Source organism: Ambystoma mexicanum, chromosome 1q, assembly GCF_040938575.1.
Source record: "Ambystoma mexicanum isolate Mex_15411 chromosome 1q, UKY_AmexF1_1, whole genome shotgun sequence".
In the NCBI taxonomy this organism is placed as follows: Eukaryota; Metazoa; Chordata; class Amphibia; order Caudata; family Ambystomatidae; genus Ambystoma; species Ambystoma mexicanum.
This window is the reverse complement of record NC_090922.1, coordinates 1555552414-1555575929: the sequence shown is the minus strand read 5'-3', so window position 1 is coordinate 1555575929 and position 23516 is coordinate 1555552414. Positions and strand designations below refer to the sequence as shown.

The 23516-nt window shown below is 46.2% G+C and overlaps 2 protein-coding genes across 3 annotated transcripts in view; one reads left to right on the top strand and one right to left on the bottom strand.

Moving 5' to 3' along the window:
• The window catches only part of LOC138552311 (zinc finger protein 432-like), a 694217-nt gene that overhangs the window by 161916 nt on the left and 508785 nt on the right, over positions 1–23516 (bottom strand). The gene's annotated exons all lie outside the window — the stretch shown is intronic.
• Positions 3198–23516, top strand: part of LOC138552223 (zinc finger protein 585A-like) — a 406444-nt gene continuing 386125 nt past the window's right edge. Inside the window, exon 1 of one of the 2 annotated variants that reach the window (XM_069642523.1) lies at positions 3198–3365. The gene's annotated coding sequence lies outside the window, so the exon portion shown is untranslated. The remainder of the gene's footprint in view (positions 3366–23516) is intronic. The other variant, XM_069642525.1, reaches the window with a different exon arrangement.

Sequence of the window (23516 nt, the reverse complement as noted above, 5' to 3'; positions counted from 1 at the left end):
AGTCCCAGATGTCTCAGGCTTGGCAGAACAGTTTTTGTTTTGGCTACATTGTTGGTTTAATGTGCATGACTAATAACCAGTAATAACCAGCATTGCAGTGATGCGCCCCCCCTGCTCGCCTCCTCTCCCAACGCATTTGCCTTTGTGGGTCCAAAGGGGAGAGGTAAGCAGAGGGACCTGCAAAGGCCTGAAACACTTGCTTTCCAGCACCCCCTCCAACTGTGGTGTGGGGAGCTGAGCCAAGAAGCAGCATCCCTTACCAGGCAAGAAGACGCTGGCGGCACCACCAAGAAGCAACAACGCAGCGTGGACACGTGCTCCAAATGCAGGAAAGCGCACATCCAAGTTGCATTTATTTCCTGTTTCATGGCCACGTAGCACTGACGGGCATGTGCATGGGGGGCCAGTGGCACACCCTGCACAGTTAAGTGAGGCAAAAAAAAAACGTATTTTCTCTTTTCTAGCCGTCTTGGAAAACATGCCCCACAAATTGAAAACCTCTGCCTACAGTATGGCTATTTTAAGGCGAAATACTCCATTGTTATCTTGCTAGTAAGACTACATAGGAGTCTGCATTTTCACTGTATAATACCAAAGTATACAGGAACATCCAGTAAGTCAGTCAGTAAGACAACGCAGGGAAATCAAGGAACTCTGTCCTAGACAGACAGCAGAAGAAATGCCCGGGGGGTATCAAGAAAGACATATTGTGGTACAAACATACTCTGGTCGGTACAGCTCAAAGTACTGGCTAGCAGCACTGAGCAGTAAAGTTAGGCACATCTCCCTGTAATACTAAAATCAGAACCCCTCACCTCGTAAAGGCAGTAAAGTTAAAGAAATCACGGCAAGGGAACTCCAGCCCCTCCCACTGCTCTTCATCCAGAGTCCCGTGCTGCCGCCGCACTCGTTCCCCTCTCCGGTAGTGGCACATATATCATCCCCAGTGCAGGAGGGCTTAGCAGCCCCAGATGCATCCAAGCCCACGTGAGCCTGTGCACCAGTGCAGAAATAGAAGCAAGCGCATGTGGCTGTGGAAAAATGGGACCAACATGGGGCTTAATTTCCAACTGGGCGAGCTCATTGCTGTTTTAACAGTAAAAGCCTTGCTGTGCAGATAAGCGGGAAGAAAGATGGTGTATAATCTGACTTGCTGCTAACAGCCCAATCTGCCCTGAAATTCCCTTGGCGTGTGTGGCACAGGGGCAGACGGGGGAGCCGGGGATGGGGATAATATCAGCCAAGAGGACACACAAAGATCTGCTGTTGCTCCAACTAAATTCTAAATAGGAAAAACAAACCCAATGGCACCTAAATATACCTGGCGCTTCAAAGCTCTCACGAGAGGTATAAGTGCCTTATAAATACACAATAAAAAATAAATACCTGCCCATACACGGCATGAAGTGGTCCTTTCTCTGTTATTCTCTTTCTAAGCACTTAGACGTCATATGTGAAAACGTCACAGCGACTTAACAGAAATAGTTGAAATACGTCATGACGCTGTAAAGGCATTTTAGAAAGTGTCGGCAAACTTTTAAACAAACACACAAAGCTATAGGGTCTCATATGGATGAAAACAATATAATGCCTCCCTTTAGCCTTGTCTGCCGAACATTACAAAGGGGCACATGAAGAAACCTTCCCGGGGAATGCCAAATCGCCCCCCATGCAGGAGAAAACATTTCTGAACTATTATGCTGAAATACTTGTGTATGAGCGCGATAGAAATAAAATATCAATATCAATATCAATATTCTGGAAATTCGCACCCAAATGCGTCTGTCTACATAACACATATCCCCATCTGTTGCAAACACAAAACTCAATCTGCTGCACATAACAAATCCTCCAACCCTCCCAGGGGGAGGATAACTAACTATTCACTGTACTGTTCACTGGTGTAGTGGAAGTCCCATTGGAAAGGGAGGAATGCGCTGTGCCCAGCACCACTCCATAAAACACACCTCTCGAGTCTGCATGCGAAAACCCAAACTGAACTGAATCCGCCTAATGTGGCCAACTGTCCCGGATTTCGCGGGATTGACCCGCAATTATAGGGACTCTGTCCTGCAGTTTATAGAGTGGCTGCGCGGGACGCAGGTGGTCCCGACTTGCGTCGGGACAACCTGCCTCCAGTACAGCCACTCTGCAAACTGAAGTGGCCATGTACACAGCACGGCGCTGCCGCCTGCTGCTTCCTTTCTGCGGGCGGCTCTGCAGCCCTGGCTGAGCCTGCAGGTCGAGCTGTAACACTCCAACGCCTGGCTTCATGCTAATGCTCTGCTCCTGGGGTCGTGATGCTCATGTTTGCAGTTAAAAAATGTGACCATCATCTCCCAAGGACAAACCATTTGCATTTCAATTAAGGCCATGAATTAAAACCCAATACAAAAAAAAGGGGGCGGGCCAAACGTGAATGACGTCGTGACGTCATCGCCGCCATGTGGGGCGTGTCTCGCCCCCCTAAATCTGCCTGTACCTAAAAATCTCACCCCTGAAGCACATCACAAACCCCCAAAATACACAGAAACCCCCTTCCCAATATTGCCGCTCTGCAATAAATAAGCAATCAGCTCGAGATCCCTTTAAGACTTCCCATGAAGCAAATAACAATCAACAGAGGCGTGTGGAAAAGCTGGACGTTGAAGCCCACGTGATGCAGAGCAGGGCACGTCAGCCCACGTGAAGCAGAGCACCCCACGTGATGCTGAGCAGGGCACGTCAGTCCACGTGATGCAAAATAACCCACGTGATGCCAAGCGGCCAACGCGAAGCAGAGCACCCCACGTGATGCAGAGCAGCGCACGTCAACCCACGTGAAGCAGAGCACCCCACGTGATGCAGAGCAGGGCACGTCAACCCACGTGATGCAGAGCAGTCCACGTCTATCCACGTGATGCAGAGCACCGCACGTCAACCTACGTGCAGCGAAGCACCCCACGTGATGCAGAGAAGCGCACGTCAACCCACGTAATGCAGAGCAGTCAACTCACGTGATTCACAGTAATCAACATGATGCACAGCAACCCACGTGATACGGAGCAGACCACGCGAGGGACAGCACCCCACGTGATGTATGGCAGGCTGGCAGCCCAAGTGATGCAACGCAACCCACGTGATGCAAAGCAGCGTACGTCCACTCACGTGATTCACAGTAATCAACATGATGCACAGCAACCCACGTGATACGGAGCAGCCCACGTGAGGCGGAGCAGCCCCCGACAACCCACGTGATGCAGAGTGTTCCACGACAACCCACGTGATGCAAAGCAACCCACGTGATGCGGAGGAGGCGGGGCCTTGCTACCCTTTATCAAGGCCCGTGTGCTACTTCCGGGCAGCAGGTGCAGCAGCAGCAGGAGGTGAGTGGAGGCGCCAGTTCCTGCAGGGAAGCTTAGATGCATTCCTTTCAGCAGCCATTCCTTTCTTATGCTGTTAAGAGAAGGCCTTTGGCAGCCTCTGCACATGCACCTTCAAGCTGCCTTTCCTCCATCACTTGTTGACATGAAACATTGCAAGGGCCTGACTTTCTAAACTTCTGCTTTTGAAATGAGGCATCAGGCTTTTTATTTTCTCTTAGGTTGAACAGTTTGATGTTTTTCTATTTGAACCCTCCTGATGGACAAGCGCGTGTTGAGGGCTTCTATCGCATTTCATTAGCCGTAAATAAGATACAACTGATTCTTAACTCGAAAGTTACAATTAAAATCTTGGCGCAACAAATCGTATTCCTCTCTTCTTTTTCTCCGCAGCCTGTAGACACAGCAGCTGCTCCGAGGCTCATTTACGGAATGGTTCAGGTACCGCAATGCTTGCAGGCGCAGTGACTGCTGTGCAGCTGCTGCACAGACCCTGCTCTGGTGTAAGGGACTACATATATAATACCTGCATAGGCTAATGCCCGCTGAGGCAGTGACTGCTGTGTAGCTTCTGCACAGACCCTGCTTCGGTGTAAGTGGCTACACCTGTGCCGGCTAATGCTCGCAGAGGCAGTGACTGCTCTTCAGCTGCTGCACAGACCCCGCTCTTGTGCAAGTGACTATATATATAATAATACCTGCACAGGCTAATGCCCGCTGAGGCAGTGACTGCTGTGCAGCTGCTACACAGACCCTTCTTTGGTGCCAGTGACTACATATATAATATAACCAGCGCAGGCTAATGCTAGCCGAGGCAGTGACTGCTGTGCAGCTGCTGCACAGACCCTGCTCTGGTGTAAATGACTACATATATAATAATTCCTGCGCAGGCTAATGCTCGCAGACGCAGTGACTGCTGTGCAGTTGCTGCACGGACCCTGCTCTGGTGCAAGTGACTGCATATCTAATACCTGCGGCAGCTAATGCCCAGAGAGGCAGTGACTGTTGTGCAGCTGCTGCACAGACCCTGCTTTGGTGCAAGTGACTTCATATATAATAATCCCTGCACTGGTTAATGCTCACAGATGCAGTGACTGCTGTGCAGCTGCTACACAGACCCTGCTCTGGTGTGACTACATATATAATAATGCCTGCGCAGGCTAATGCTCGCAGACGCAGCGACTGCTGTGCAGCTGCTGCACGGATCCTGCTCAGGTGTAAGTGACTACATATATAATAATCAGGCCCGTTTCTTGACCCGGGCGAAACAGGCGGCTGCCCGGGGTGCAATTGCTGCAGGGGACGCAACTGTCCTGGTCTCTGGAGGGCAACATTTCCCTGGGTGTGGGGCGCTATTGTAATAGGGAGAGTAGCGGCAGTACAGTAGAGGCAGCTGCTGACTGGCAGTCACATAGTACTTGCGTAACGTTATGGAAGTCAGAGGCTCTCTGAACTTTCGTGCCACTTGGGGTGGGGACATAAAAGGACACCTTTCCTGGTGGCCGCCCGCATTTGTAATCCAGCAGGAACAACGCAGCACAGAGAAAAAAAGACGGCTGCCTTTGAGCGTTCCCAGCTTCCCGCCCTGACACTCCAATTGCTTTCTACCCGGACTTGTGCGAAAGGAAGAAGACTGCATTGCCTCCCCAACTCACTTGTGTGCAGAACTACTCAGAAAGAAGGTAGGTACTGTCAAGGATGGCACTCTACAAGAGTGGCACAAGGCACCCAGGAAGGGTTTAGGTGGTTGTGCCAAAGTAAAGACAGATAAGTACACACACAGCGGAAAGAAAGGAGAACGAAGAGTAGGCAAGTGTAGTAATGAAAAAGGTTCAGAATGGATTCCCTCTTGGGGTGTTGCAGATATAGGAAAAGAGTATTCCACGAACTTTAGGAAAACTCTAACCTTTTGCACAGTTTGCTATAACAGAGGCCCACGCTGTTTGCTCATGGCTTGGAACAACAGCTATGGGTGTCTGTAACGTAGAAACTAGACAAGGGAAGGGGCAGAGGTTGCCTGACGGAAACCAACAGACAAGCTCTGTACATGGGGTCTACAAACAGTACAAGAGAAGACACTAACAGATAAATCCAGGGAAAAGGAAGTCGAATAGCAAACTAGCAGAAGGAAAATGAAGGGAAAGCCGTATAACAGGATTGGATAGGAAGAAAGTACTGAGGGTTGAAAACAAGGAAGAAAGCAAGGGAGTAGCAGTCAGGAAACAGACGAACTGTAATAACTGAAAGTAAATAATGAATGTAAACTGATGTGGATAGCAGGGAACGGTAGGGTACAAGGTCGAAACTCAGAAAAGCAGGGAAAACAATGGGCAAGCCCAAAAGGAGCAGGGCTGTAAGGAAGGAAGCCCCGAGGGATAGGGCTTAGGGCAGCGGAGTGAAACAGGCTGCACGGCAAGGAGGCCAGAAGGGCTGGGCAGCAAGGAGTGAGCCCAAAAGGAGCAGGGCTGTAAGGAAGGAAGCCCAGAGGGAATGGCGTAAGGTAGCAGCAGAGCGTGATCGGCTGCTTGGCTGGAGCCTGGAAGGCAATGGCGGAAGGTAGCAGCAGAGCGTGATCGGCTGCTTGGCTGGAGCCTGGAAGGCAATGACGGAAGGTAGCAGCAGAGCGTGATCGGCGGCTTGGCTGGAAGGCAATGGCGGAAGGTAGCAGCGGAGCGTGATCGGCTGCTTGACTGGAGCCTGGAAGGCAATGGCGGAAGGTAGCAGCGGAGCGTGATCGGCTGCAAGGCTGGATCCTGGAAGGCAGTGGTGGAAGGTAGCAGCGGACCGTGATCGGCTGCAAGGCTGGATCCTGGAAGACAATGGCGGAAGGTAGCAGCGGAGCGTGATCGGCTGCAAGGCTGGATCCTGGAAGGCAATGGTGGAAGGTAGCAGCGGACCGTGATCGGCTGCAAGGTTGAATCCTGGAAGACAAAGGCGGAAGGTAGCAGCGGAGCGTGATCGGCTGCAAGGCTGGATCCTGGAAGACAATGGTGGAAGGTAGCGGCGGAGCGTGATCGGCTGCTATGCAGAGGAATCGCATACGAAGCTCGAAGCAAAAAGGTGCAGGAAGGACTCTTAATGCAAGAGACTGAGCCCCTGCAGGCAGCAGCTTTTATACTGCCCAGAACAGAGGCAGGCTAATTGGCAGCACCTGGCTAAGCACACCTGCAGACAATTGGCCACCTCCCTCTCTGTTCCTGAGCTGGTGGAAGCAGAGCAACTCCCTAAGGCTTCTGGGGATTGTAGTTCCGAAGATGATGAATAGGAAGGGCCAGGAATAGATGGTTGTAGTCAAGTGCATTGCGGTAAGTGTAGTTTCGCAAATGGGAAATAAAGTCCAAGAAGTGAATATCAGTTTTCCACAGATAAATGAATACCAATCTGTCCATTTTGATCGCCAATGTAGGCGCCCATGGCGCAGGCATGACGGGTACAGCCCGATGCTTCTGTTGCTATTTTATAAAATGTTCCTTTAAACTGTGTACATAGCGTTCGGCTGGTGTTCAAACTAGTTTGCATAGTTCAGAGTGCGTTCTGCACAAGAACGGGTAAATGGTTATATTTTGTTTTACACTTTCCTAGCCCAGATTTTGTTCCAATGTGTAAGTCACCTTCCTTGGTTGGATCGAATGCGTGTATGGAAATCGCTTTGCTGTGTTCCTGCTTCTCCTTTTGAATGTGTGCCACGCCTAAAAGGGTAAATGGCAGAACGTAGCTTCACTCTGTTCTGTCCCCAAAAAAGTCTAAACGGCAGAAACATTTCTCAGTTAGAGTTGAAAGCGTATTTTGGAAGTTGCTGCTGTTCTGGGCACCTTCTGCCGTAACCTTTAATTTGGACAGCATTGAAACTTGGTAATTGTTTTCTGAAGTTCAGAGATCTTCATTTGTTTAGAGCTAGGATTCGGGGCAGGAACATATAGAACTAATTTCACTTCTTTTCATGGTTCCATTGAAGTTTTATCCCCATGCAAATTGTTCTTCACCCTGGCGGGAGTCCTTTCTCGTATTGAGTTGGCTGCAGTGGTGCAGCTATGATATCTTGACAGGATGAACCTGCGCTGTGTACATGTGGGCCTATGGTACAGTTCCCCATAAACCAAGGGGAATATATTTGATGAGAAGGTTTGTTTCCTTGTGCTCAGACCTGCAGACAAGATCCGAGTTTGAGCTTTGATGGTATATCTTTATTTCATTGTTTAGAACAGCAAAATGGTACTCCTTTTATCTGCAGGGTAAGGATGATGGGCAGAATTTGGAAACGCAGACAGTGCTAACATCTCTGGAGGTTTACATGCATGTTTAACTGGCCCTATGGGGTAAGCCCTTCACATGGACAGATATACAAGTTTTCTGCTGCACAACAGTAATCTGCATATGACATATCTCTGAAGTGTTTATATTTGACCACTAGTAATGCAGTGAGACTAATGCCCACCTTTTGTCACATGCTCATTTTCACACTTTTGTTTCTTTAAAATAGGCAGGTGCGCTCTAATCCACTTTTACAGGGAGCTGCCATTTCTATGCATTCCTGTGAAGGTTCTATAAACAGGCTTATACGTGCGCTGAGGGCAGGGGTAGATGTGACTCGCAGGAGCAGGAGGAGGAGGTGAAATGTAATTGGAGAGAGCACTGTGACCAGGACTGGTACAAGACCGCCGTATCACACTTGCTGTGAAATGCCCACCAGAATGTGCAAGTTGGCTAAGCTCCAGGGCTGCAGGAGGACTCTATGAAGTGGAGTCCAGCCCTCCGTGCTCACATCAGCTGAATGCCTCCTTTTGATGTTTCGTCAGAAGAGTTGTTTGCTGACTACTACTTTCCTTTGGCACAGAGCTCCCTCCGGGTACTGAAAAGTGAACGCTCATAGATGTGCCAGTAGTCGGGCTGTAGTGACCTGCAGCCTATGTGGGAAATTGGCCTAGGTGAAGTGAGGGATGCTCTTACCCGCAGGCCACACCCTGCTTTTTATTTACCTTAGTGCCCCTTACTTCACTCTGGCCTCGTAACAAAGTTTGCCACCTCTCCTGTGGTGTTCTGGTTCCTCACCTCTATATTGGTCCATTTCAATTTTTGCTATCTTAATGATTAAAACAAAGACCCTTTAGTTGAGGAATATTGTATTAGATCGATTGATTTTCTGGTCAGATGCTGCCTGCCTATTTGATCCTGGCGTCTGTACTGTAGATAGGTAGGGTGTTTCCATTGTATGGCTGTGTGAAATGAGTCGGAGGCTGTGATCAGGACCTTCTGGCCTTTCCTTCTGCACGAATAGAACTATCTGAAAGCACCACCGCTTTAAAAGTGACTTTCAAATGACAAACGCCACTCTGACCTGTTTGAGGTCATTGGTGAGATGTAATTGAAAGGACACCCTGTAAACCATGTGTCATATGGTCCTAATTCAAGCAGCCTTTTCTCTGAACTAAAAGTTATTGCCTCTCACAAACCTTACAGTGCAGTTCATGGTAATGAGCGGAGTTTCCAGACTACCCCTTTACCCCATCTGCCAATACAGAGCCTTGTTTTGTTGTAGTTTGGTTACAGCGTATCTGGTTGTGAGAGGGATTGACACTTGAAATGTGAGATGGTGAACTGTAACCTGTCAGCCAGTGGTAGGAATTGGCATACATTGTATTTGTCCAAATGCTAGAAAAGATTTGTTCAAATAGTTATGGCCATGATGTAGCCTCTCCAAAGTTGGCCCATTTTCAACTCAGCACCTTTAAAATGGAGCCTCCTTACCACTACTTTGCTTGGCAATCAATGCATCATTTAAACTCAAAATACTTTTAAAAAAAGGTTTTTGGGGAGTTTGGATTATTTTCTGGCTATTTCTTTTACTTCGGGTGGTCAAGAGATGAGGCCTCAAGAACCCAAGCACTAGAGGGCAATGACCAACAGGAACAAGGCATTAAAACATGTTGGTTTGAAGACATTTCATTATGGCCTAAATCAATGCCTGAACATGTGCGTCATCAAATTGTAATGGGAGGGCCACAGGATATGCCACTTCCTAGTTATTCATACCCAAAGGATAACAAAAATAGGCACTTTACTGCTTCATATGGGCTCAGGGTATTACCTAACAAAGAAACCGTCTCCAGGACATGGCTGCAATATTCTATTTTGACTGATGGTCTACTGTTTTTGCTGTAGGCATTTTGACCCTATGCCAAAATCAAAACATTGTAGTGATGGTATTAATAACTGGAAGCATATTGGTAACTATTTGAAAATGCACGAAGGATCTCCTGAACATGCCAAATCCAGTGGCAAGTGGGTGGATGCTGAAAGGTGCCTCACAGGACATGTTGGCATTGATTCTCATGCAAGATCAAATACAGGCAGAGACCAAGCGAAAGAATGATGTCAGTTGTCTTTCTGTCCAAAATTAATTTGGCATTTTGTGGCTCTTCAAACAAGTTACTTACTCCAAACAATGGACATTTCCTGAGCCTTGTTGAACTACTAGGCAAATTTGATCCAAGCATGATGGATCATTTGCATCGAGTGACCTCACAAGAGATCCGCATTCACTATTGTGGGAATGTCATTCAGAATGAACTAATTAGTTTAACGGGGTCTCAAGTAAAGAATGCAGTTTTATAAAGGGTGAAGGCTGCAAAATATTTCTGTTATTCTCAGATTCTATCGATTCCTACTCCTCTGTCTCCTCACATGGAATGTCTGCGGACTCGTCTGGTGATTCGTCCTTCCTTCTTCGAGAGTCAGTCTTCTTGCCCTTTTTCTTTAAGAGATAAGGGCGAGCTCCCCGGAGGCCACTTTGCCTTAAATGCAATTTGCCAGGCAGTGGGGACCCAGGGAGCCAACGCCAGCCCAGGGAAAAGCCGTAAGTCAGAAAAACCCTGGAGGTCTTGAGTCGTGCTGGATGGGCCCGGGAGATCTTTCTAGGATACGATATAGGATACACGCAATTTGGCAAGTAGATGATGCACAGAAGTAGAGAGGACGGATAAAGGATCGAAAAGGAATCCTACTGACAGATAAGTGCAGTAGATGGAAAGTCAGTGTCCCACAAAGGAACGCACGTATGGAAACTGGACTGCAGGAACCAGAATGCACTGGGAGGAAGAAGCGACAGAAACAGCGTGGTCGCGGGCGAAAGAGAGATTGCAGTCCACAACCCTGCAGACAACCAACAATGAGTGGGTAAGAATTGACAGAACTGCCGGTGGAAGGGTGAGCAGAGTAGCACTGTCAGTGAGAAGAGAGACACGGAGGGACGTTGCAGCCCGAAGCTGCGAGGAGGGTAGCACAAGAATGAACAAAGCAGTGCCTCAGAAACTGAATAGGGCAAGAAAAAATAGAGAAAAGAGAAGCCAGAAAGGCGTAACTATGGATCATCTTACCCGGAGCTTTGGCAAGTGTTGCAGCGCACAGAGTGAATGAGGGAAAACCGGTATAAGCCTGCAGCAGCCATCTTGGATGGAAACTAGACCGCTAATCTCGTTCAGGAAGGGAGCGTGAAGGGGAAATCAATGGAGTCTCCAGCGACTCCACAGATTCCAGGGCTGCATCATGACAGTTATTTTGGATTGTACTCCAGATATCAGCCACACCGAGCAAATGTCTTACACTGCAAGAATTGTCGATATTACAGGCAAAGATATTTCTATGAAAGAATGTTTTGTAGGATATCGCCCCGCAGATGACCCATCTGGTGAAGGACTTGCAAACCTTCTGTATTCTGAAATGTCAGAATGCGGTCTAGAGATGGACAACTTCCGTGGTCAAGGATATGATAATGCTGCAAAACATGATTGGGGTAAGCAAAGGAGTCCAACCGTGAGTTCTCGAACAATACCGCTGTGCATTTTCTAACCCATTTGGCTGCCACTGTTTAAATTGGGTGGTTGGCGATGCTTCCAAATCCTCTGTGAAATCCGTTTCTCTTTTTGGTGTACTTCAGAGACTCTATAATTTGTTTGCAGTTTCAGCGAAACGTTGGAGCATTCTCAGTGAGCATGTAAAAAATCTTTCCTTTGTAAAAGGTCTGTGAAACACGATGGGAATGTAGAATTGAAGCTTGAGAGCTGGGCGGTATCAATTTGTTGAGCTACACACAGCACTCGTGAGCATTGAAGGAAAAATTCAATGACCCAACATTGTCCTCGGAGGCTAAGTCATGCTTGGAAGATTTCAGTTTTATTTGTACTTTAGTTGTGTGGTATGACCTTCTATTTCAGGTGAATATTGTAAGCAAGTCCATGCAGTCCAAACAAATTGATTGGCCGGCCTGCAATTACCTGCTTAAAAACTGCATTGCCTTTTGATAAATGTTATAGGAGTGAAGGAAAGAAGAGGTAGCCTTACTTTTAGGTGTTGACTCTACTTTTAAGGCAACTGAACGGCATAGCGAAACAAAAGAAAATGTTTTCGTATGAGACTCAGGATGCGACTCCTGAGAATGAAGAACTTCTTAAAGTTACCGTATTTTATACCCTGATTGACGCCATAACTACTTCGCTTGAAAGGCGCTTTTCCCAGTTGTATGCGCACAATACAAGCTGGGGTTTCATGTACAACATAAAGTTCTTGTCTGGAAAAGAGGAATGGATACAACTGTGCAAGCACCTGGAGCAATTGGCTTCAGAAGTTCTGCAGCACATTCATCATACAAAAACACATTTTTCCAAATGAGACTCTTACTAACCATTCCAATTACAGTGGCAAGGGGAGCTTTAGTAAATTGAAGACTTGCGCTCCACAATGGCTGAGGAAAGGCCATCAAACCTTGCAATACTTTCAATTGAGAGCAAACTTGTTGAAAACATTGATTATGCAACAGCAATAAATGCTTTCGCAGCAGCAAAGTCAAGGAGAATGCCCTTAACATAGACTACAAATTGACACAAAACATTAAAAGTAGTATATACCGCTTGTGTGCTCTGCTTTGTCCAAGGAATTACTGCAAAGGTCTTGAATCATGATGTAATAAAAAACGATTTTCATTTGTTTAGCAGTGATTTATTGACCTTGAGTAGGAGTTACTTAACAGTGTAGTTTGGGAGTGGTGCAGGGGCGCATTCTAGTGTTTCACCCTTGTTGGGTAAGATTTTCACAGAACTGGTAAATCTTCATGACATGGGTCAACCCCAGAACCTTTTACTTTACTAGTGGGATATTTTTCCTTAATACCTTAGTGAGTGGTAACCTTTTTCCACACTCACATAATCTTTAACTCTTTTTATGGGTATAATTATTAAGACTCTCCATAGTGTCTTTTTAAAGCTATCCTCTTTAACAATGTATTGGCAATTAGTGCCTGTTGTTGCTGGGTTGCCCTAGGGGCTCCCCATTTAACTTTCTTGTGCTAACCTTGAGAGAACTACAGTTCCCAAGGGTAGAAAGGATGAAAGGATCCCTTTTACATTTTGTTAAGTGAAACCAGCACACCCCACCTTATGTGGAGTGCTGGGGAGATACAATGTATCCCCTTTCACATTAAAACTGTAACAATTCTGTTACAGGGACAAGCTTACCTTCAATGGCTGGTGGCAGTGATACCTTGTATTAATTTGGAGCACCTTTACCGCGGGCTGTGGTCACAGCTGCAGTCAAGGCACCCAAGGGTGCTCATTTTACCAAAATGGCCCCCATCTTCTTTAAGTGTTTCTTGTCCTTCCTTCTTCCTTCCCCTGGCATCCAGGGTGGGAAATTCCTTTGTGTGATTTTTGTCTTCGGCAGGAGTCTCCCGGACTCCCCGCCCAGGCTCCAGTCTGTCTGTGAGGGCAGGAAGTGAGGTAGGAGTCCAAAACTCCACAGCTCTTTCTCGTACGTCTTGCCTGAATGGGGACAAATCCCAGTGGGGGGCTGGCTGTCCTGATTGGACAACCAGACCGCCCCTTCTGGTAAAATGCGGGGAGAGAATGCAGAGGTTGTACTGTAATTCCTGATAAATACTGCGAACCTGGAAGCTGAAGATATGTCAACCACTGGAACTTAAAACCAAAGAGGATGACGAAGGAAAAGCAGCGTAGATGATTTCCAGCGACCGGAGAGCCTGCTATGTAACCCGAGCCTGCTGCAGCCCTTCCTTCCAATCGACCTGGAGACTCCGAAAATGATGACCCTGACCCAGAGCCTGGTGCAACCCACTAGACTCAAGAAGACCTGCATTTTGAGCCATCCCACGCATTACTGCAACGCTGCGTTGCTGCAGTAATCCAATACCCTGGGACCTCAAGCCATCGTGCGGTGCACGGTCTTCCGAATCCCGAATCTCGCTGAAACTTCGTGGGCATTCTGGTAAATCTCCAGAGACACGAATCAAGTCTGAAAAGTCCCCTCAACAGAGTGCTGGACCATTGTAACAACGAGAATTCAACCTCGATTTTCTGTCTTCTGTGCTCCTTGAAAAGGCGCCAAATCTACAGAACCGCATTCAGCCGCGAGGGAAACCTTGCCTAGAGCCTTCTACATCGATCCCTGCTGCAAAGTTCCTTCTGAGGTCTTGTTTTCAGTCACCAAGACAAGGAATCCACTGACCAGGTATTTGGCTGCAGATCCTGAAGTCCTCCTGCTGCAATATCTTCTTCAATGCTGAGGTACTGTGTTGGCTTGGGTGTGACCTTGCCTTAAGCCTGTTAGAATTTCTGTGTAGCTGTGTGGTGTTTTCTGTGATGGGGAGTCTTCTCATCCAGTGCACCCAGTCCCACTGCTAGAATCCTGCTGGGGTGTCTTCTGCGAAGCCCCTGGACCCTCTTCTAACCCTAGAAGTAAAATACTCACCTGCTTGCCCCGTTTTGCGAAGGAACTCTGATGTTTGCTACTAAAGAACCTATTCTGACACTGCCTGTTGGTCACTAGTCCTAGTGACCCTCCTTCTGCCACTGAGAACACTCATGCTCCAAGAACCAGGTAAAGACGTTTGAAGGGATTGGGACTTCTGCCTAGAAAAGAAATCAAGTGTTTAAAAGTGACTTACTTGTAAAGAGTTGGTTGGTAACTGTAACTCTAAGAGTTACAAAAGTTCTTACTTATCTTGAATGTGTGATGCACTATTCTTAAAAGCATGGTTAACATCTTTTCTTCCTTAGAAACAGTTTTGCGAGTCTAATAGAAAGTAGATGTGTAGGTATTTTACTCTCCTGTGTTTAGGTTGTGCCTCTTCCCAAAAGTAAAGTGTTGGTTTCACCAGATTATTCCTGCAGGGTAATTGTATGAGTGTCCTCCAACTATTGGTATCACCAGATTAGTCCTTTGAGGATAATTGTATGAGTGTTCCCCAACTGGGTCTTGCTTCTCCTGACTTGCTGCTAGCCTGTCCAGAATAAGTGTGTGTTAGGTTGTTGCTTTCACTCACCGTACAGGGGTGGCCTGGATTGGCGACTACGTCTGTATGGTTGGTGATTTGCTTGAAGAGCTCGGGTTGGAGCCTCCACCCGAGCCTCCTCTCTGTGAGGGATTAAGATCTTTTTAATGATATGGCCCTCTACTGGTGAACAGCACAAAGGACCCGATCACTCAAAAGAGTGGGGAGAACACACCTCCACGTTACCAGCTGCAAGGAAAAAAGAGATCGTGAGTAACGGGTGACAGGTAAGTTGACATAAGCTACAGTCTCGCTCTGTTGTATACCTGATAAGTCCTCTCCCTGATTAGTGACTAGAAACACATAGGTGCCTTCCCACCTAATGATACAAAACAAAAGAAATAACGTTGTAACCTTGAATGATAACTCTTGATAGAGTACCCCGAAAGGATGATGCCAGATCTTACCAATGAATGTACTGGCTCAAGTTCCAGGGAAACAACGACAGGTATAAAATAAGAAAAAGGGAATTAGTAATTAGTAGGGAAACTAGACCCGGGCGGCACGAGGAGCGCTCTAGTTCCGGGTTGGTGCACGAACAGCGTAGCCTCCCTAGTGCACGTAGTAACAATCAACAGGATGAATGCCAGTACAAGTTAAAGATGGGCAGTTGGGATAGGCAGTCCAATTGCAGAAATAAATGAGTCGCTAATAGGCGAGTGGATTATTAACCTCTAAGAGGAATCGGAATTATGTAAAAAAAAAAGGAAAAGGAACACTCACAATACCGGAAGACCTCAGATCCTGAGGATGGGTGGCATGTTGCTGGAGGTGAGTGAAGCCACAGCTGTTGATAAATGAAGATAGCAGTTGTCAATATCCACAGTCTGGTTCACAAGCTGGTGCCCCAGACATAAATCGTAATGTTGAGGAGTCCATGAGATTAGTCAAGGGTCTGGTACACAGGCTGGGATGCCAATAACAAAATCGTAATCAAAAGCAGTCCGTGGGAGTAGCAGGGTCTGGTCGCCAAGGACAAAATCGTATTCTAACTCAGTCCGTGGGGAGTAACAAGAGGTCTGGTACACGAACTGAAATGCCAGGAACAGAATCGCAATGCAGGGAAGTCCGTAAACGAAAGCAGGAATCAATTAACACGGAAAGCAGGGAAGACGTGACTTTGAGGAGTAACTTCAAATAGAAGCAGCGAGGAAAGTTTCACAGGTGCTTAAGTAGGCAGAGTTTCTCCATCAAAGAAAACGTCTGACTGGAAGCGTAGGTCAGCTGACACAGGCATAGCAGCTTGGGAGATGTAGTCCCAATACAGGCACCCGCTGCCTAGTGCCGCCGAAGACACCATCTAGCAAAAAATGGTGCAACAAAATGGCGCACACCATACGGAATGGCCACAGTTCTGTGCACAGTCCCGTGGCGCCCACAAGAGTGTCCATCCAGGAGCACGGGGAAGCCGAACCGCCGCTTGCGCACAGGGTGAAGTGTAAAGGGTGAAGTGTAACAGTTGCCTACCTAGAATAACTTTGAGTCATTCAGTAAAGTGTAACATTGGTTTTACTTTCCCTGTGCCATCTAACCTGGAATTCCTTGTGAGATTGAAAAAGTAGATGGGTTATACTTACCTTGAGTTAGCTGTGTGCCATCCAAAAATAAGTTACCAGAGTTACTGCTTATCTCAATCTGTGTTTCACTGATCCCAAAAGCACCTGTAATTGAATATTAAATCCTTATGTTTTACTCACCTAGGATAACAGTGTGTTATCACAAAAGTTGTTATAGGTTTTTACTGTACCTGGAATAAGTGTTCCACTATTCACAAAAAGTAGATTGTTCAGTTGACTGACTGATTTGTACTGAGAGTCACTGCACAACTGGTATTGTCTACTGTCCTTGCATTACTGAATGTAATTGTGAAAGTAACCATTGGTTTTTACTCCCCAAGAATAGGTTTGACCTATACTGAATGTGTATGAAAAGCTTTGACTTCCCTAGATTTACTGTTAGGTGTTTCAGATAAGTTGTATACTTTGGTCTGTGTACCTTCAAGTATAGTGATGTGTTTTGATAATTGTGATTACTTATGAATGTGTGATAGTACTTATGTACCCCTAGATTTATCTGGGCCTACCTGTAGTTAAATAAATCCTTTATCTTTACAATAAATAGTGTTTCAGTGTTTCCTTGGATCATTTGTATGACAATTTCATTTGTACTGATTCTACAGTCCTCTCTCTGATAAGCCTGGCTGCTCTGTCAACGCTACCATTAACTCAGGTGGTACAGCCTTATACTAAGAGTGAAGTCTTGTACTGCCTCAGTTGAATGGTTTTACTAAGCTTGGACTTCAGAAAAACTGTCCTAACAGCCCTAGGCACCAAATGGACTAGAAACTGCCCTGATAATAATACCTGCCCAGGATAATGATTGCAGACGTGTACTGTCTCCAGCTCCTCTAGTTTCGTTATGTCCCTGTTCACCTCTTGCAACGATTGGGACAGTTCTGCACGCATCATGCTCAACTGCGACCGAATTGTGTTTGTTATCTTGTCCCCAAAATCCTGAAAGCAACGGCATAGGACCTCCTGGATGACCACTTCATCTTTTGTAGTGCCTGCCAGCACCCCCAAATCCTCTCCTGCCCTGGGCACCTGATCTCTCCCAGCAGGCACTTCACTGTCTCTGCGCCAAAGTCTCTGCAGATTGCCCTCCTGTGGTTTCTTCAGACTTGGGGGCAGCGTGCATGTCCTTCCACTTGTTTTTGGCTATAGTGCCTAGGCAGGTCTGATGGAGGAGCCCTGACTTCTCTTCTCCCTGATATTGTTTTGTATCCTTTGGGCATGTTCTGGACATTTTTTCAGGGCATAGGAACCTCCTCCTGCCGCTGCTTTGTGGGTCCGCCCTTAACTGTGCACTCCCCTATAACTGTGCGCAGTTGAGCCACTGTTTGTCCTCATCCTCGGGTTTCAAATGACCCTCTTCCTGGCCTTGGTGCCAGGATCACTTTGCCCTGAGCCTGACAAAATGGGGTCCCCCTTATTCTTCCTTGCCCGCCATGGATGTAGATGGACTCTTTAGCCCTCTTTTCGGCCTCAGGATTGGCCCGGGGAATGTGAATGTTAGCATGTCCCACACCTAGATAGAAATGTGAATGTTAGCATGTCCCACACTTAGTTAGAAACGTGAATGTTAGCATGTCCCACACCTAGATAGAAATGTGATTGTTAGCATGTGCCACACTTAGATGGAATCTTAGACACTAGGCTGTTTCGCATCTAGCTAGAAATGTGAATGTTAGCATGTCCCACACTTAGAAACATGAATGTTAGCATGTCCCACACCTAGATAGAAATGTGATTGTTAGCATGTGCAACACCTAGATGGAATCTTAGACATTAGCGTGCGTCGCAGCTAGATAGGATCGTGAATAGCAGCATGAGCCACACTTAAATGATATTGTGAATGATAGCATGGGCCACACTTGGTTGGAATTGTGAACATTGGCCAGAGTCGCATCTAGATGGGATGTGGATGGTGGCAGGTGCCACACCTGGATTGAGCTGTGAATGCTCAGCATGTGCCACGCCTAGATAGAAATGTGAATGTTAGCATATGCCACACTTGGATGGTATCTTAGACACTAGGCTGCGTCGCATCTAGATAGAAATGTGAATGTTAGCAATGGCAATTAACCAATCCACTAACAATTTCACCCCTCTGCATACACCTCTCAAGCTCTAAGCAAACACAACCACAAGCCTGTAACAATCCTCACAAACCTCACTACACTGCAACAACAAAACAAACCACACATAGACTCGGACAAGAGTACACGACGGCCACTGACCGAAAAACACCCCAAGTCCAGCCAACAGTGTTAACCGGGTTGAGACTGCCAACAGCACATCACTGCTCTCTTGCACTTTTCCAGCTTATTCCCGCTAACTAACTGCCCCTTCCCATTTTTTCAGAGCCTCCAGAGCGCCAGCGGACCACTCCGGTGGTGATAGTGCGCGGTACAAATATCCTTTAACATTAACATGTTGTTCCAGGTGTTAGCAGTTAGGCATGAGAACGCTGTTCTGACAAATGTCCCTTTTTCGTGGTGTTTTGCCTCTATTTGTAGGTCATTGCTGTATCTTAGTTCCCTTCCTGGGAGATACAGGCTAATCTCTTGGAGGAATTCCACTCCTTGTCTGTACAATACTTTGTGGGTGATGCAGAGTGCTTTGAATTTGATGTGCTTTTTTATTGGTAACCAGTGTAGGGTTTTCAGTGCTGGAGTGATGTGGTCTCTTCTGTTTAGTTTTAGCAGGATCCTGGCTGCTGTATTTTACACCCTTTAGGGTTTCTTGATGAGTCTCTCTGGCATTCCTAGGTAGAGGCTGTTTGCGTAGGTAATTCTTGTGAGCATCAGGGATCTGATTAGTTGTAGGAGGACGAAGCATTTTTGGCGATTGCAATGACTTGTGGTTCCTGTGATAGTCCATAGTCCATGAGTATTCCAAGGTTGTTTACTACATTGGTAGTCTCTGGTTGCGTTCCCATGCCGATTGGCCAGTCCTTTTGTGGGTTCCCTCCGTCGAACCCTGCGGGTGAGAGCATTATTTCTGTTTTTGCTGGGTTCAGTTTGAGGTTGTTCTTTGTCATCCTGCTGTATGTGTCTGTGAATCAGTTGTTGAAGGTTATTTTGTTCCTGTGTTCTGTTTGTTTTCACAACCAGTTATGTCATCTGCGTAGTTGTAGGCAGTATGTCCATGGGATCGAATGATTTTCATCATTGGGAACATGTAGAGGGGAGAGGCTGGAACCCTGTGGGACTCCCCAGGATATATCTTTGGTGTTTGAGGTGAACGGTGGTAGGTAGGTTTGGTTAGGAATAAGGTAATCCACTTTAGTGCAGAGTCCTGCATGCCACGTTCCATCAATCTTTTTATTAGTGTTGCGTGGCCGATTGTGTCAAAAGCTGCTGAAATGTCCAATAGAAGGAGGGCCGACGGGGTGTCATCTGTGTTTATTTTCAGGTCGTCCCATATTGATAGAAGTGCTGATTCTGTTCCTCTCATCGGTCTGAAGCCAACTCGTGATTGGTCGAGTATTCCATTTGTTTCGACGTGTTTAAGATGGATTTAGTAGACGTGGTTCTCCAGGATGTTCGCTTGGTAGGGCAGGTTGGATATCGGTCTGTAGTTGCTTGAGTCTTATGCGCTTTCTGACCTTGTTTATCAGTGGTTTGAAGTATGCTGATTTGAAGAAGGACGATACTATTCCTCTTTTGAGTGATAGATTCATTAGGTTCCGGAAGTGTGTCGCTGGGGTTCTGTGGTTGCGGATTCCTTTGAAGACGTCCGGGGGGCGGGTTCCCTTGGGGATCCTGCAAGGTTGGTATCCTTGATCAGTGTGGTGAAAGATTCCTCTGTGATTGGTTCTAAGCAGATGAGTTTTGCTGTAATCTGAGTTTCGTCTGGTGTCTGTGGTCCAGTGGTTGTATTTGCCCCGCATAGGCTGATGGTCTCCTGTATTGTATCTATTTTTGCTCTCAGGTGGTTGGTGATTTTGTCACAAAGTGTTTGTGTAGGAGTGATGGAATTTTTGCAGGAAGAGTTTTATCTCTGATGATTTTGAAGAGTTCTTTCTGGGAATTGTTTGCCGATTCTATTCTTGTGGCGTAGTAATTTTCTTTTTTGCTTTGAGGATTGTTGCTTTGTTTTTATTTGTTTGTGGTTAAATAACCTTTACAAAGTCATTCACATAAAAACAATATACACACAAAAGAATTTCCAGTCAGTAATTCTTAAAATGAACACAGTTAAAATTTGTAAGTGCGTAAGCAATAAAATACTAAATAAATAGAATCACATATAGAAATATTTGGCTTCCAAATAGAAACATAAGACCATTATATCAAAAACAAGGAAAATAAAATGAGTCCCCCCAACAAAAAAAAAACTGCACGGCAACCATTTCAGGCACATTAGCGATGTTCTGCATGAACTTATTCAAATTCGGAGATTTGAAAAAAGATGCAACAGCTCGAGTTTCTGAAGCACTGCTACCGCTAATGCAATGGTGCCAAATTTGTCTCTCCTTGGCCCTGTGGTGGTTGGGGGACATTTCTGCTACATAACAGTGCCTTTTAGTGTTTAATTTCTGGCAGAAGGAAAGTAGATGTCTCGTGGTCTCACTGATTCCCTCTTGATGGCGGTATCTACATTCCAACTCGTCTGGTGCAATCAGGCCACGCCGTGCGAGAATTTCTCTGGTTGGCAACGGGTTCCATCTCAGTTGCAGAAAAGTTTTCCTATAATGCCTGTCAGGAAACTTGATGAGGTATGACGCGATCTCACCTCTCGTTTTGTGTTCATGGCTGATATGAGCCATTGAGGAATAGCTGTGTATTTTCTCTTCATTCTTTATCCAATCATAGTCAAATGGCTGTTTCTTTTACTTTGTTTGGATTAGAGATAAGGATTTCTGTATTTAGATAGATTTTTTTTCTTAGAATTCTCGCACAGTTCATCCCGATTGTCATGACAGCATTGAGTTTTGTGTACATTTGAGTAAAGAGTGTCTCCAGACGGCATAAGTAATCTCCTAAATAGGGACAGCAAGTTCCATTCCACCCGTGCATGCATAGAGGTAAGGCCCAATTCAAACCTTATTGCTGCAAGTGGAATGTATGTTGGACCTCCTAACACACTGTTGCTTGGCACAGTTTGAGTTGTCTTTGGTATTTTATTTAGTCATGTCTGGTGTATTCTCTCCATTTTGTTTCCATTTTGAGGTTGTTTTTTTGGAGTTTTTTCAGTTCTTCTGTGAACCATTTTGCTGCCATTTTGGACCTTGGTGATTCAATTGTTGAATGCGTCTTCTGTTGTATCTATGTTTGTATCAGTGGTATCTCTTTCGGCTAGGTTGTCGTGGTGGGTTGATAGATTGGCGGCCTCGTCCGCTAGTTTTGTTGCAAAGTTGTGGTTGTAAGAAGATGGTCTGTAGATCAGGAGGAATACTATGTTGGAGTGGTCGTTGCGTTCTATCTTGATTAGGAGGGATTCATCGGGCCTCATTACGTCTTTGGAGGTAGCCATGGTGCTATTGGCGCCATGGCTGCCTCCAAAATCGGGTCCGGGTCCAGGTTCCCTGAATGGAGAATTACCAGGCCATTCCGAGTTTGGAGGGCCCGGTAATTCCTCCTACGGGGAACCCAGGTTCGGACCTTCCCCATTCCCATTTGAGCCCCCATAGGGCTCAATGGGAATGGGTGCGGGAGCTAACAACGGGCCGATTACGACTGGCCCGTTGTTAGCTCCCTGGTCCCCTCGCGGGACCTGCTATGGACGTCTGGTAAGACCAGACGTCCACATCGGGTCCCGCAAGGGGACCTCGTAATATTGCGGAATGGTGTTAACGGCTTCGCCTTCATTAGCGGCGCCTGTTAACCCATTCCGCAATTGTCGTAATGAGGCCCATAGTCTTCTGCGTTTGGTTGTGATGATTCGAGATGCTCATGGGTGTTTTTTGTGTATAATTGCGATTCCGCCTCCTCTTCAGTTTTCTCTGTTGGCGTGTATTCATTTATAATTGTTGTGTATTGCTTCATTTGCGATGTTTTTATAGTTGCCTGATAGCCAGAATCTGTAAGGAAGAGCACGTCTGTGCCTCCTTTGCTTAGGTTATTGATTTCTGTTGAGTGTTTTGCCATGGATCTAACATTGAGGAGGCTGCAGTGTAGTTTGCCCCTTTTGCGTTGTTGTTAGTATTAGTTGTTCTGACTGGTGTATCGTTGGTGTATCGTTGGTTGGGTTTCTTTTACAGGTGGGTTTTTCCCGGTTGAGACTTTTGGGTGGGTGGTTCTCTGTTGGTCAGTCTCTCTGTCGAGTAGCCTGATAAGGTTTATGGCAGGGTTGGTTTGTTCCGGGTGGTAAATAGGGTAGCTACCCCTCTGTTATTCCAGTCTTGGTGGTATAGGGGGTGTAGAGTGTGTTGGATTCCAGTTTGTTCCTTGTTCTGGTTGGGTTAATGTCCATTATGGAGACCGGGTTGGGATGTTGTATTAGTAGTCGTGTTCCGTTTGGTGTCTTGGTTAGGTCTGTATTCGTGATGCTTGGTGGCTGTTGGTTCGTTGTTGCTGTGCCGTTTTTGTTTACCACATTGTCGTATGTGGACAGGTAGCGAGCATTGTAGTCGTCTTTGCTCTGTTATTTGTATGTCTCCTTGGGCCATTTTAGATGTTTGTCGAGTTTTTGGGGGTTTTGGATCATGCTGGTCAGTGCCTTCCTGAGTGGTTTGGGATTTCTTATTATTTCTGTTTTCATTTCTGGCTTCTTTGTCTTTCTTGCAGTGAGGCATGATGTGTGGGTTGTGTTCCTTAGAGGGTATCCTCTTTTGGTTGGTGTTTTTCCTGGTCTTTTGGGTTTAATCTTTGCTGTTTGTGGTTGGGTTGTTGCTTGTATTTGGTAGGTTGTGGGTAGTTGAGACCTCGGTTAATGGGACTTTGTGGTTCCGTTCATTTATTGCTTTTTTCTTTTTTGGATCCTATGTGTTTTTCTTTTTTTTTTTATTCTGTAGTTACTTTTAGTTATGGTTGTTAATTATTGGATTTTGTGCAAAGCAAACATGAATACTGTGTGAAGGAGTACATGTGAATACTGGCATATATTGGTGCAGTAATGTTGGGGAGAATTCTCATTTCTGTGCTAATTCCCTTCAACCTTAGAGGCCCCCAGCTCTTTTGCTTTCTTGTGTGAACTGCTGTTCCCAAGAATAGTAAAGTGAAATTGACTTTACTTTTTCTCTTTGTGGGTCCAGCACACACCATTTTATGTGGAGTCATGGGGGGTTACTTAGTAGCCCCTTTTCCTACA